We start from the raw sequence: 16,463 nt of genomic DNA, 5'->3' as shown, positions 1-16,463 counted from the left end.
GAATCTCCAGACTTCTAGCATTCCAGAGTCAAGTAAAAAAGAATTGATAAAACCAGCTGATTCATTTGGAAGCGCATGATCAGATGCAGATCTGTCCATCGAGGGGTTCAAAACAGCAGTTAAAATCCCCACCCATTATCAAAAGATGTTCATTTAAATTGGGAAAGGATGCGATTAACTGTTTAAAAAACTCAGGGTGATCTATATTTATCGCATAAACATTCACCATAACAACTTTTTGGTTATGAAGAACACCAGTGATCATCAAAAATCGACCATATGGATCAGAAATTGTTTCATAATGAACAAAGAAAATTGAGGAGTCAATAAAAATAGAGACTGACCTGATGAGTTCCTCCAGCGGTGTGGTTTTGGCTCAAGATTTCAGCATCTGCAGTATTTTGTGTCTATAAACCAGATCATAGTGATAAAGCAATATGGTGTATAAGATGATGTTGTGAGAAAAGGTAATCTATGCTGGATGAAATATAACAAGAAGGTCCAACATTTAAAAGCTCACTTTCACTTCTCAAGCTAAAATTTGTAACGTTACTTTTGTTTGCTACAACACTACTGCATTCTGTTTAATCAAAGTTTTGCAAACTGTTCCTAAGTTCATTTCTTGTTGAAAAGATTCGATATTTTCAGGAGAGTTTACAATGGAAAACACTACTGCTCTGGAATAAGCACTAGTAGGTTAATTTGCAGCCATAAATTACCCCTTAGGGTAGTGATTGGCAAAACAATCAAAAAGGGAACAAGGAAGAGCATCTGAAACAGAATCATTTGCAGTTGTTAGGCGCTTCCCCCTCCTGGTGAATGCTATGTACTTACCTTTCTCTGTTTCTCTACCAAGTACAGGCCTCGTGGCTGTGAGTCTGGAATCGAGGGGTTAAAGGCTCCTGTACCCGATTGGCCAAGCTGCGTCAGGTGACGGGTGACTCATCTGAAGTATAAATACCAGAGCTTCCCAGGATTCTCTCTCTTCTTCGTCGACCCTGACTGATGAGCAGACTGCTGGTGTGGGCCGAGGAAAGCCTGACCACATGGCATAGAACTTTGTGTATTTTCACCATTCCTTGTTAACAGATATTGAATTGGGACGGATAAGGGCTGACCTTAGAGTTTTCGTGTATTTTGGTTTCAGGGTTGTATCTCTTTGGGCAGGTTTTGGAGTCTCCGGTTCGACGGCCCATTGCGTGGCTGGCTGGAGCATTGTTAAATTGTTTGTCAGTTTATTCATATCCCTGACTGGGTTGTTTATATCAGGTTTGGGTTTTGTGTTCCAATGAATAATTAAAACTGTTTTTGAACCTGAACCTGGTTTTTGACTTGTGTTACGCGGCTCTGAAGTACTTGCATTCGGGAGTCGTAACAGCAGTGTAGTATGGAAAAGAAAGAAACATAGACCATAGAACACTACAACACAGGAATGTATTTTTGCCAAGCATGATGCCAAGTAGAACCAACCCCATTTGCCTGTACATGATCCATATCCCTCTATTCCCTGCACCTCCATGTACCAATCTAAAAGTCTCTTAAACACCACTATCATATCAGCCTCCACCACCACACCAGCCATTGGGTTCTCGTCCCTCACTACTCTCTGTGTAAAAAGACATGATCCACGCATCTCCATTACTTTCCCCCTCTCACCTTTTATCTATGACTTCTAGTGTTGGACATTTCCACCCTGGGAAAAAGGTTATGACTATTTTTCCTATCTATGTCTCTCATAATGTTATTAGAATTTTATATTCAAAGATAGAATGGGACGAATAGGTTTGCTCTGATGCAAGCTGACATGGTATAAATGAACTAAGTGACACCCTTCTGTCACAATACATAAAAATATATTAACCATGGCTACTTCCTCAGCAGGTCCAAAGCCTGGGCAGGAAGGATAAGGGTTTAAGATGCATGGGAACGCTACCATCTACATATTCGACTCCAGGTTTCACGTTACCCTGGCCTGGAAAAATATCTCTGGTCCTTCATCATCACTGGGTCTGGATGCAGGAACTCTCTGAACATTAGCGTTGTAGGTAGACACAAAAAGCTGGAGTAACTCAGTGGAACAGGCAGCATCTCTGGAGAGAGGAATGGGTGACGTTTTGGGTCGAGACCGTTCTTCAGACGTCTCGACCTGAAACGTTACCCATTCCTTCTCTCCAGAGATGCTGCCTGGCCCGCTGAGTTACTCCAGCTTTGTGTCTATCTTCTGTTTTATCTTCTGTTTAAATCAGTATCTGCAGTCCCTTCCTAGACATAAGCGTTGTAGGGGTTCATTCATTAGAAAGACACCAGTGGTTCAAGGAGGCAGCCACGTTCACAAGCACAATTACAGACAAACAGCCAATCCTGGCTTTACCATCAATGCTCGGACACTGAAAACAGAATAGGTAACAAAAAACCCGAGCAGTGGCATTCTTTGGCAAAGAAAAATAATTGTCTCGGCATATGTCATCAATCAATGCCCAAGCTTCTATTAGATTAAAGTTTTTTTTTTTAAAGCTGGATTTTGATTTGGAAAATAATCTTATTCATGATGAAGGTAGCATTTGCACTGCCAGTAAATTAGGCAAAGAAGGTTCTTATTTACTTTCAAATCCTCAGAGGAAATCCTATGCAGACTGATAATGGTAATTTACATACTCCCTGCTCTGTAAGTCTTGGTAATGACATAAATAAGCTTTCAGCAACTCGGTATCAGGTTTACTGAGTTCTCAGACAGTTTTAATGTAAGATACTTCGCAACGGAAGAACATTTTATACCATTAGAAAATGAATTCTGGACCCTCTTCCCTCCTGTATTAAAGGTAGTAGGCCATGGCACAGACTGGAACAGAAAATACAGTCAATTACTTATTTTGATGGACTCAATAGATTGGGAACGAGATTGAAAATTAAAGTGAATCAAACAAATAAAGTCAAACTATTTTCATTGTGCATTGATGCTGCTTTAAAAAAAATGTAAAAACATATATAACATTGCTATGACATTTTAATTCTGCCTTTTAACTTCTGCCTTTTCTATGCATATGCAATGGTAATTAAATAGGTGGTGGTTGTAGTTCTCTTATTGTGGAGAGAAAGCATGCCATCGGGAAGAAGGTACAGGAGTCTGAAAACTGTAACGTCCAGGTTCAGACACAATGTCTTCCCAACAACAATCAGGCTATTGAACACTACGAACTCCAACTAAACTGCGAACCACGAACTGCCTGAGTTGCACTGGAGACTTTGATCCTTCATTTGTTTTTACACAATGTTGGATTATACATTGAACTTTTGTTTTTGTTTGTTCATTATATTATCTAATTGTTGTGCTGCGGCAAGTAAGAATTTAATCGTTCCGTTTCGGTACACATTACAATAAAACACTCTTGACTCTTGAAGAAGAGAAAAGGAAGAGCAAATGAATCTCCCATCTCTTTGGAGCATCTTAGAACTCTCAGTTGTAAAACATATTTGCCCTCAACAAGTATGTGAAATTATGAAAGGCATAAATAGGGTAGACAATCAGAACCTTTCTTCGAGGCTGGAAATGTCAAGGACTAAAGGGCATAACTTTAAGGTGAGAAGGCAAATTTTAAAGGAGATAAAACAAGTTTTTTTTGCATAGAAAGTGGTGAGTGCCTGGAATGTGCTGCCAGGAGTGGTGGTGGTGGAGACCAATATGATAGTGGGATTTAAGAGGTTTTTAGATATGCACATGGACATCCTGGAAATGCAGGGACATGGATCATATGTAGGGACATGGATCATATGCAGGCACAGAGATTAGTTAAACCTGACTTCATGTATGGCATGGATATTGCATGCCCTATGCTCTAATAAGTTCTAAGGCATTTGTTAAATTTTGAGTCTTCAGGAATAGTGGAAATGGGGGTGATGACTTTTGTTCATATATCCTTATGATTTATATGCAGGTCACTTGGCACATTAGCCCTATGCTGGCTCTCAGAGCAATGCCATCCATCTTATTACCTTGCATGTTTCCCTGTAATTCATTCTCTCCCATATGCCCATCAACTCCACTCACCTACATTAAAGGCAATTTACATCAGCAAGCACTGATTTAGGATATGGGAATAAACCCTGGAAAGATCTGTGCAACCAAAAGTTTCAATTTCAAGTTTCTGGCATAGAGTCATAAAGTCATAGAGTGATACAGTGTGGAACAGGCCCTTCGGCTCAACTCGCCCACACTGGCCAACAATATCCCAGCTACACTAGTCCCACTTGCATGCGCTTGGTCCATATCCCTCCAAACCTGTCCTATCCATTTACCTGTCTAACTGTTTCTTAAATGATGGTATAGTCCCAGCCTCAACTACCTTCTCTGGCAGCTTGTTCCATACACCCACCACCCTTTGTGTGAAAGAGTTACCGCTCAGATTCCTATCCTACCTTCTACTTGAACCTATGCCCCTTCACCTTGAACCTATGTCCTCTGGTCCTCGATTCGCTTACTCTGGGCAAAAGACTCTGTGCATCTACTCGATCTATTCCTCTCATGATTTTGTACACCTCTATAAGATCTCCCCTCATCCTCCTGCACTCCATGGAATAGAGACCCAGCCTACTCAACCTCTCCCTATAGCTCACACCCTCAAGTCCTGGCAACATCCTCGTAAATCTTTTCTGAACCCTTTCAAGCTTGACAATATCTTTCCTATAACATGGTGCCCAGAACTGAACACAATATTCTAAATGCGGTCTCACCAACGTCTTATACAACTGCAACATGACCTCCCAACTTCTATACTCAATAATCTGACTGATGAAGGCCAAAGTGCCAAAAGCCTTTTTGACCACCTTATCTACCTGTGACTCGACCTTCAAGGAACCATGCACTTGTACTCCTAGATCCCTCTGCTCTACAACACTACCCAGAGGCCTACCATTTACTGTGTAGATCCTGCTCTTGTTCGATGTCCCAAAATGCAACACCGCAAATTTCTGTGTATTAAATTCCATCAACCATTCCTCCGCCCACCTGGCCAATCGATCCAGACCCTGCTGCAATCGTTCACAACCTTCTTCACTATCTGCAAAACCACTAACTTTTGTATCATCAGCAAACTTGCTAATCTTGCCCTGTATGTTCTCATCCAAATCATTGATGTAGATGACAAACAATAACGGACCCAGCACCGAACCCTGAGGCACATCACTAGTCCCAGGCATCCAGTCTGAGAAGCAACCTTCCACCATTACCCTCTGCTTCCTACCATGGAGCCAATTTACTATCTAGTATCTGCAGTCTTTTGCACTTTATTCTTCCCACCTTTCTATGCCAATTTATCCACTTGGCTGTGGAAGTGTTTGATTACTTCTTGAATTAATGTTCCTTTGGTGCAAGATACCCTGGAAACTTTAGTGTATATTTGTGAGCATCCATAGTTTACATTAATATTAGCAAACAAGAAAATCAGATCTTTACCCTTGTTCAATAATTACATAAATGTAGTCCCTTTAGGACCATTGCTTAACAACAGGGAGTCAAAACTGAGGACATTTTTTCTTTATCCAAGTCCAATTACAACTGACTGCATAGCAAAACATCAGTTAATTAACACAGACTGATCACCAGTGCTTAGCTATTAACTGAATAAACTTTTTAAATCATTAAGGAACACAGTCAAACTTCAAAAGAGCGAACACAGATTAATAAAGAGTGTGATTTATAACATTTTTTTAAGTAATAAATTGGTCTGGCAGAAACTTCATTAAAGAATACACTGTTCATTCTAAATGAGGCAAGCGTCATTATAAGAAACACAATAATACTTACAATGATGCATATTATAAATTCTGTCACCCTGAACCCCCACAACCCTTTTCTGAAACCTTAGGTGCTGTGTTCCTTTGAGCACTGGAGAAACGTGTCTGGTGCCGGCAAAATAATCTCTGTGTCTCCAGCACATGCACACAATTGAAAAATGAAGTGCAGCGATAGATTTTCTCCGCAGTATGTAATGAAGGAGTGGGAGAGGAGCTGCAACATCAGTGACAAAAGCCCGATAAGATGAAACTCTTTGCTCCGACCAAATTTGTCCTTACGGAGTCTGATTTATGTACAGTTTTTGATTTTAAACATATTTCATCAAGGTTAGCTAAATGACATACCAAATCTTATTTATATTGCAACCCTGGGGCCAAAGGAGAGAAAAAAAAGTAATCTCAAGGAATATTGGCACTGGGGTTCCACCCTGCTGTTTCTGATTAGAGCTAAAGGATCTTTATTATCTACCGCAGAGAACTGAAAGAACCAATGGATTCTACCTCCCTGGTGAAGTGCTCCCCCACCTGCAGATGTTGTTGACATTATAGTATTAGGCACAAGTTCAGTCCTTCAGGCATAAGTTCGAACACACTGCAGGGAAAATAGGGGCAATGCCTAGTCACATGAACCAACTCTGAGATGGTGAGCAGGGACTGGTGGAGAGCGAGGGAGAAGGAGGTAGGGAGGGGTGCAATAAAACCAGAACTGTTCACCAACTAATTAATCTCACTTGAGTATCTATTCCCAAAATAGTACAGCACTGTAATTAAAGGTAAACAAATGTCTCTGTTACACCGTGCACTTTGACATGTGTTTGCCATTATTTCCTGTCTCTCATGTCTCACACATCCAACGTAGCTAGATGATTAACATCCTCTCTGGAAATCTTCACTGTGGTTACATGGCTTAATTCAAGCTCCTGTGCCAAACCTGGCTAGCCTGAAACCTCATGTTTCTTTCTGATGTTTCTTCATTACATCCTGTCCAGCTGAAATTCATTACAGGATGACTTTACCTCCAAAACCCACATATGACATTTCTCAAGCGCACAATGTGCCATTATGACCAGCAATACTGTTGATCTACACACGCAAGAACAAAATGTACTCCTTCCACAAGTGATAATTTTCTTTGTGGTGGTGGGAATTATTTCCTGCTATGTAATAATTACAAAGTTGTCCTGATGAAAAGTTAAAAGTTAAATATAATGGAAAAATAAAATAGGGCACCTAAAGGACATATCTTTATGAGCAGAGTTGGTTAGACAAACACAAAAAAATGCTAACTGGCTCCTTCAATGTTCTGATGTAGAAGAGAAAAGCAATAGACTGTGTTACACCCTTGGAAGGCAAATCTGCACAGTTCAAATGTCAGTTCGGAAAAAATGATCGACTTCATAAAACTCCCTCATGTTTGCTGCATTACAACTCTAATTTGAAGCATAGACATACATAGTTTCAGGTTCCATCCAATTTCTTTCGGTTGAATAGTCAATAGTGAATGGAAGCAATGTTTTGAGAAGGGTTGGCATAAACACTATGCCTGAGTTGCTTATACAAGACACTGCTAAGAGCAAAATAAATCATACTGTGGAATTAACAGCCAACATTTGGGAAACTTCTTAAGACATCAGTTGTAAGATTCAGAGATATTTTGTTGCATTGCTAGTACTCTGTCGAGTGCAAATGAGTCCAAGGGGGGAGATCTCCTCTCTTCACTTTAGCAGCATAGTAGACTTGTTCTTCATACTTGCGTTTATAGTTTCACTAAATTGCTCATCAACGCCTTTACTTCCTCAGAAGATTGAGGAAATTTGGCATATGGCTGAATTTCTATTGAATTTCTACAGGTGTTTTCAAGACCTTACTGACTGGTTGCATTATGGCTTGCTTTGGTAACGAATGCCCAGGAACAAAGAAGGCTGCAGATTCTGGTGGACCTTGCTATTGACTTCCCGACTATTGAATGAATCGACAGGAAGCACTGCCTGAAAAATGCAGCCAGTATCATCAAATACCCACATCATCCTAGCCATGTCCTCATCTCACTACTACTATCAGGAAGAAAGTACAGGAGCCTGAGAACCGTGACCTCCAGGTTCAAGAACAGCTTCTTCCCACCAACCATCAGCATTTTGAACCACATTGCACAACATTAACCAAATCCCTAATTCAACAACAATCTACTGGACATTGATTTCATTACACTACGTACTTTGGTTTGTATGATTATGGTTTGGTTACATTGTATTACTGATTTTTGATATTTATGATATTTATGATATTTATGATATTTGATTATTATATAATTATTTGTCGTGTTGTTGCGATAATGTGTCTGTACAGCTACATCAAGTAAAAATTGTTCCATTCCTGGTACCAATAACAATCAAATACTTGATTCCTCACCCTAGACCCTTTTGAATATACTGCAATGTACAGTTTGTTTGAATTGCATATTTTGAGATACAGGACAGAACATGCAACCATTGATAAAAGTGAAGTGTTGGAGGAACTCAGCAGGCCAGGTTGCATCTGTGGAGGAAATTACCAATCTGAGGAAGGGTTCTGACTCAAAACATCATCTGTTTATCTATTCCCTTCACTGATGCTTCCTGACCTGCTGAGTTCCTCTTGCACTTAGCTTTTTTTGCTTAAGATTCCTGCACCTGCAGTTACTTAGAGTTACAGTCATACAGCATGGAAACAGGCCCTTCGGCATAATTCACCTAAGCCATCCAAAATGCCCCACTAAGCTAATCTCATTTGCCTGCATTTTGTCCATATCCCTCTAAACCTCTCCAATCCATGTAATAATAATAATAATAAATTTTATTTATGGGCGCCTTTCAAGAGTCTCAAGGACACCTTACAAAAATTGAGCATGTAGAGGAAAAACATGTAAGGGGAATGAAATAAATAGTAGAGACATGACTAGTACACAAAGTAAAGACAGAATTCAATACAAAACACAGTATGAGGCAATTAATGTACCAATTCAAGTGTCTAGATTACTGCATAGCCTGATCTGTATTCATCTCAAATGTATTTAGAGATTTTAATTTTTGGTTTAGAGATATTATATGGAAACATCCCCTTTGGCCCACTGAGTGCATGCTGATCATCGATCACACGTACACTAGTTCTATGTCACTCCACTTTCCCATCCACACACACTAGGGGGAATATACAGAAGCCATTTAACCTACAAACTTGCATGTCTTTAGAACGTGGGAGGAAACTGGGGCACCCAAAGAAAACCCGCCCGGTCGCAGAGAGAACATACAAACTCTGCATAGACAACACTCAAGGTCAGGATCAACTGTACCACTGCACCACTGTGCCACCATAGTACTTACTAAACTATTAAAGCTACATATTTTAAAATAACAATACAGTGATGGGTTTAAATAAAAGTTTGAACTTGTGTCCATTTGTTTCATTTAAAATGTTATTATTTGTACTAATCTGCTTAAATCCTGTCCATTGTGTTTGGAATCTTCCATCAATTACTGATCAGGTTAATGGAGAGCTGCATTGTCCCATATTTTGTGCATTATATAAAGCAATGAAATAAATGATTTTGCACTTAGTTATTGTTCTTGGCATTGATTCAATTCATTTTCATACATTTGTCTGATACATTTTCTGTGCCAGTTCATAATTGCCAAATGTGTATCTGATTACAGCACAGAATGTACTTACTTTAATAAGGTAGCTGTCGAATGCACTGCTCTGACTATCTCATTCTACATTTTTGATTCACTAGTGGGAAACATTTAATAGCATTAGTGTTACGGTATGGAGAACGTTAGGCAGATTGTACTGCAGGAATAATTTTCAAATGTGTTAAATCTCTAACACAGCAAGCATAAGAAATCATTCGGGGGTCCATAATGAAGAAACACATGCAACAACTTGTCGCATGAAAGCAAACTTGTGGCATGTTAGTCAGTCAATGGTGTTTAGCAGTCATGAGGATGATGTATGAAATTTATGAGTAGCAAACCTTAATATTAAGAATGACACAATGAAATGCAGATGCTGGCATACAAAAAAAGTGCTGGAGTAACTCAACGGGTCAGACAGCTTCTCTGGAGAACATTGATAGGCAGTGTTTTTGGTCAGAAAACTTCTTCGGGCTGATTGTGGTGGTGGGGGGTGGGGGTGGGGGGGGCGTGTTGTTGGGGGGAGATAGCTGGAAAGGAAGAGGGACAGAACTAAGCCTGGCAGGTAATAGGTTGATATAGATGAAGGCGGGTAGTTTGATAGGCAGAAAAATGGACAAAGGTCAAAGATGAAAAGACAGAAGGTGTGCGACAAAAGAATTGAAGGTCTGCTTGACAGGTAGAAGTTGGAATACATTTTTCTCTTTGACCTACCTGCTGACTTTAGCCCCAGCTCCTTGTTGCATCTCCAAGATGACTAAACTAGCCTTGGCACTGCTACTGAGATGTTGTGAATAGGTTATTGTGAGATTGCTGAACTTAGCGATACCTTTCTTGATCTTGTCACTGCATTGAAGCATTATCCTTCCTCTGGCATTGAATTTTGTAAACAATATTCAGGCATATGTTTCATGACTGCCAGCCAGAAGCTCCAGTGAATGCTCGACATAACCATAGGTGCAAACAAATACACCATTTAGGAGTAGTAATAGTTATTTTTTAGTCGCTGAAGCCACCTCTGACATTCAACACCATAATAGGTGATCTAATTATAACCTTAAGCCTTGTCCACCTACAATAAACTTTTATCCATTTGCTCATCAAGTCCCTATCAAGCTTAAAAATATTCACTGCTTCCACCCTTATTTGAGGAAGAGATTTCTAAAGACTCATGACCCACTAAAGGAAAATATATTCTCTCATTGATATTTAATAATGAGCCTCTAGTTCTGGCGCTAGATTCTCTCACGAGGAAATATCCTATCCATATCTGCCCTGTATGGACTACTTTGTCTCTCATTGCCCACAGTTTACAGCGCAAATCATAGGTCAATCTTCTCAAGGATCTTGTTATTAGTGATCTTTTAACCCCAATGAATCCAATGATTGTGAAAGTGGAATAAGCTACTTAAAAGGAAGAAAAGCATTAAAAAATATTTACCTGTCTGGACATCATCGGACCTCAGATTTACTAGTTAGTTTGTCTGGTTAGTAAGCCAGGATCGCAAGACATGCAAGCCTTTGGTTAAAAGTGTAATTTGACCATGAAAATAAGAATGTCATAAATAAAGGCAGGAGGAGGCTGATCAGTTCCCCATATGTGCTATATCATTTTATTCCATAAGTTGTACAAGATGCTGGCGAGGCCACACTTGAAGTATTGAGTTTACTTTTGATCACCCTGCTGTACGGAGGGTGTTGTTAAACTGGAAAGAGTGCAGAGAAGATTTATAAGGGTGTTACCAGAACTCGAAGACCTCATGTTTAGGGAGAGGTTGTGATGCCAATATTTTATAATGGTTCATCATTATTTCCTTACTATTCTACCCAAGGCCTCTACCTATAAAACCTTTGATCCCAAATGCTTTTTCAACCTGCCCCACCATTTTCACTGAACTTGGCACTTACACCTTCAGATCTCTCTCATCTTGAATCCCTTGAAAAATTGTGCTCTCTGGTGTGTATTCCATCTTCTTATTATTCCTACCAAAAGATGCGATTAATAGTTGGGTTTAAAAAAAAAAACATTTTCAGGTAAGAACATTTGTTGAAGTGATAGCAAAAATATTCAAACTTGATTGCATTTTGTGGCCTTAAATGATGGTTATTGCAACAGTATTTGGACAGCTGGGGAATTCTTTTTGCTGGAATGTTACCCAAATTACACCCTAAATGCAATCCTTGGTTGGCTATGTCTTTGCCAAAAGAAGTATAAATTTTGTGTAAGAATCATCTGCATTTCATTTCCTGATGTTTCAACATGCAAAACATTTGATAATATACACATGACTGTTTAGTTTAGTTTAGTTAGAGATGCAGCAAGGAAACAGGCCCTTCGGCCCACCGAGTCTGTGCAGATCAGCGATCACCATACAATAACACTATCCTACACCAAGTGTAAGATAGTTTTTAACCTATACCAAGTCTATTAACCTACAAACCTGTACCTCCGGAGCTCCTGGTGAAAACCCACGCAGTCAGGGAGAGAATGTACAAACTCCATACAGATTGCACCCGTAGTCAGGTTCGAACCCGTGTCTCTGGCGCTGATAGGCAGCAACTCTACAACTGTGTCACTGCGCCGCTCAAAGACTGTGAAATGGGGCATTCAAGATGGGATATTGGAGTATGGAAGGAATATAATGTCAGATATTTTACACCATTATATTTTTAATATTATTATATCTTGTTACCACAGAAAGGCTCTTGAACTTTTATGTCCAATGCAATAAATATTATTTTTTAATCCTTAATGCCATTTTTGACACCAATGGGATTTCTATACGAATTCACAAACTGACATCCCTAGACAAAGAAAATTATCTTTTTTCTTAAGCTACAAAACAAATGCCCTACATTTACTCACCAGCAATCATTTTTTATACTGGCTATCTCCCCGCTACTTTTTGAGCTCAGATAATGGGACCCGACCCAAAATGTAGACTTTCCATTTCCCTCTACAAATGCTGCTCGACCCGCTGAGTTCCTCCAGCACATTGTTTGTTGCTCCATATTACAGCTTCTGAAGTCTCTTGTGTCTCTATTTTACTACTTCACTGTGAAGTCTCTTCAAGTTATATCCATTTGAACATTGCCCTCCTCTCTTTAGCAGGATCTCATTGAGACCCTCTTTTACTGCTCCCCTTCCATGATTTCTACTGCTCTCCTGTTCTTTGAACATATTCTCCCCTTACCTCATTAATACTGGTATCCCGCACTACTCTTTCAGTCAAAATAAAGGATACTAACTCGAAATATTTATTGTCCATCTCCCTCCACGGATGCTTCTCAACCACTGAGTTTCTGTAACAGATTGTTTATCGCTCCAGATTCCAGTATCTGCAGTCTCCTGTGTATCTACCTCTGCACTTTGCGATGTTATTCCCAAATAAAACTGCGATAACTTACCACATGATGTAAAATATGGTAGCATAATGATCTTACTACTGGGACGTGCTATTCCTCAAATGTAAATTCCAAACATCCCCCAATAGATATGGAATTTAAATTAACTGATGTGGAACTTTAAAAAAAATCTTAAATGGTGAGCATAAAATACAGGACTATTCCATAAAGGTCCTAATCACATATGGTTTTAGGAAAGGAAATCTACCTTTCTTGTGTGAAGTCATGAATAGAGAAATTGCTATTCTATTCAAGAGCATTAGGAATGAACAATAACACAGGATTACATGCTCCAAACAGTCCATGCTGGTTCTTATCCTCTACTAACGCCTTCAGCATCACCCACAGTTTCACTTTCATCCTGCTTCCTCTTTCATGTCTTGAAATTGGTTCAATCACTCTCTTGCCAACAATGTCTATATCCTGTGAGCTACTAACAAAACAAACCTCTTAAACTACGTGATAATCACTCAAACTATAATACATAATATTTGTCTGGAAATTCCCTAATTGTAGTTTGTCATTCTTTCATTAATACCCTATTGAAGAAAATGTATCAGAATGATTAACAATAAATGTCGCCCAACTGATCACAACCTTTACTATAAAGCTTACCATTTAGATTGACCCCAGTAAATCTATCTGAGAATGATTGTGTATAATTGCAATCTTGGAATATTTAACGTAAGGGATGTGCCATCTGCTATAATGAAATCTTAACCCACCATAGACCAATTGGATGTAGGCATCTGAATTGCTAGTTCAATAACTTGACCTGACATCCTACCATAACCTTTAGGCGGCACGGTGGTGTAGCAGTCGAGTTGCTACCTTACAGTGCCAGAGACCCGGGTATGATTCTGAATGTAAAATAAATTGTCCCTAGTGTGTGTAGGGTAATGTTAATGTGCGGGGATCGTTGTTAGGTGTGGACTATGTGGGCGAAGGGCCTGTTTTTGTGCTGTATCTCTAAATTAAATAAATACATAAATAAATGGGGCAACATGGTATTTTAATCAAGATCCCAGAAATATTATTTTAACCATATATAATGGGATTGAATACAATTGTGTAATATTATTTAAAAGCCCAGGAAAATCTCATTCCTGTGAGAGGAGAGAGTGGTAATGTTACTTGATTCTCATCAATGTGCCCCCATCTTACCATCTGAAATTTGCAGTTACAATTGCACATGTTTTATATTACATCCGATACACTTGGGTTTTATGAAGTTTGGAACCAACTAGAGTTTAATAGCCTGATAAATATGGCCCTAATTTATCCACACTCAACTCGTGCCCATTTGTGGCAGTTCTAATTGTAAGCACTTTTTCCTGGCACATGAAACGATGAAGTGAAAATGTTTTTAACTCACCAAAATGCTTTGGAAAAAGAAAAGTTTTTGAAAACTGAGCCTGAAGTATTTCTATTTGATAAATTGTAGCCCAGGAACCTTTCAACAAGCTGTGCTGGTCAAGCTGATACCCTGATATGTCTTTTGCTTCTGTATTTGACAGCCTTCAAAATAAAGCGCACCATTCTATGGAATCTGTGGAGACTCATCACGTTGCCTGTCATTGCTGGCTGTAACCAAATTATCTGCCTGCCAGCCAATGATTACATCCCATTTGACACCATAATCTTATTGTCATAATAGTGGTTACTGGAGGGAAACCAGACTGTACAATGGGAACACCCCTTTCTGAGGTTTTTACAGATGGCAATGACATAATTTCCTCTTATCGTTCCAGAGAACTGGAATGGGAATGGATGATAGTACAACATTTTTCCTTTTTAGCCACTCAAGTATACCAAAGGAAAGCTTGCAAGCCAAAAGAAAAATGTGCATGAGTGCAATTAGTTTTAACTTTACTTCTCTTTTACTTTCCATGTCACATTTGATTGATACAACCCATTGTAAGCTAAAATAGCTAAAGGTCGATTGAAATCTAACTGTTGCAGATATAACCTTTGGCTTTTCTTTTGCCTGTCAGTTATTGAGGAAGTCTTACTGGAATACAGCAGGGTGTGGCAAAGTCATACTTGTGGAAAGGTGTGGAGCTGTGATCCACCTAACTTCAGGAAGGGTGTACTCTGCTACCACACCATATCATATGATACTACACATTAGAGGGTAGATTCTTGAAGCTTGTTCACTGGATACAGAGGGTGAGAAATTGAAGAAGATTACCAGGAATCACAGGAGTTGGGAAGAACGAGAGATGATTTTACTAAAATACAATTGATTGCTGTGAGGCTGATTCCCCAGCCTGGTTAATCTTGTAATATGTAGCACCATCTCAGAATAAGGCATTGGTTATTTGACTATGCAATATGACAAATGTTTTTGAGTCAGCCGTATATCTTTGAAATTCTCCAGTCCTGAAGGCTGTAGATGTTTAGTTCTGAATATATTCAAGACAGTGCAATACATTTTTGGATATAAAGGACATTAAGATCAAGTCGTAGAATTTCTTTGAGGTAAAGATTGATCTTATTAAATGGCAAAATAGGCTAATGGACAAATGCCTAATCCTGTTTTTATTAGTTTTCCTTAAAGGTCCAGTGAACAAGTTTCAAGAATCTACCCTCTAATGTGTAGTATCATATGATATCGTGCTGCCCTGCTGCCCATCGAGACCACGTCGACCATTCATCACCGGTCCACTACTTTTGTTATCCCACTATCGTATCCTACGCACAAGGGACAATTTATGGAAGCCAGTTAACCTACAAACCCATATGTCTTTGGGATGTGGGAGGAATCCAAAGCACCCAGCGAAAAGCCATGCGGTCACAGGGAGAATGTACAAACTCTGCACAGACAGCACCCAATGACAGGGTCGAACCTAGATCTCTGGCACTGTGAGGCTGCAGTTCTACCGCTGTGCCACTGTGCTGACCCTTTTACTTATGTGTTCCAACACTTTACTGCAGTCATATATCATTTAGACTGGACAATGTGACAGATCAAAAGAAAATCTCTTACAATGATGTGCTGAACTTATAGGCAGTCAACAATAAACTGATACTAGCTAAAGGCTTATGGAAGTTTTTTATATCTGCAAAAAGATAAAGCTATTAAATGGAAATGGTCATTAAGCAATTTACCATATCAATTGGATATCATGAATTGCAGTCCAGACATCAGCAGGCAAATAATGTAATGAAGTATTTTAGCCTTATCTTCTCCTATCATAACAAAGATATTCCACTCCCACACATATTGGGTCAGCCACATTATGCAGGGTTATTTGTCTAGAAACTGCATCTATTTGTGGATATTTTTAATTTTAATTTGCTTGGCATCAACGTACACACCATGATGTCACAGGACATGTAGTTTACATCTCATCCACTGCTGGTGGAAATTAGAGCATTTGAGAGAAAATAAGACCTTCATATTCTGAAGAAGGGTCTCGACCCAAAACGTTACCCATTCCTTCTCTCCAAAGATGCTGCCTGTCCCGCTGAGTTACTCCAGCTTTTTGTGTCTATCTTTACATTTACTCACTGAATAACTTGGAGCGAAGTATGTTGTGATCAGAAATGAGATGGCATTTAAAGGGACTGCACTATCGCATCTTTGTCATGCAAACA

Source organism: Amblyraja radiata, chromosome 7, assembly GCF_010909765.2.
Source record: "Amblyraja radiata isolate CabotCenter1 chromosome 7, sAmbRad1.1.pri, whole genome shotgun sequence".
Lineage (NCBI taxonomy): Eukaryota > Metazoa > Chordata > Chondrichthyes > Rajiformes > Rajidae > Amblyraja > Amblyraja radiata.
This window is presented reverse-complemented; position numbering follows the sequence as displayed.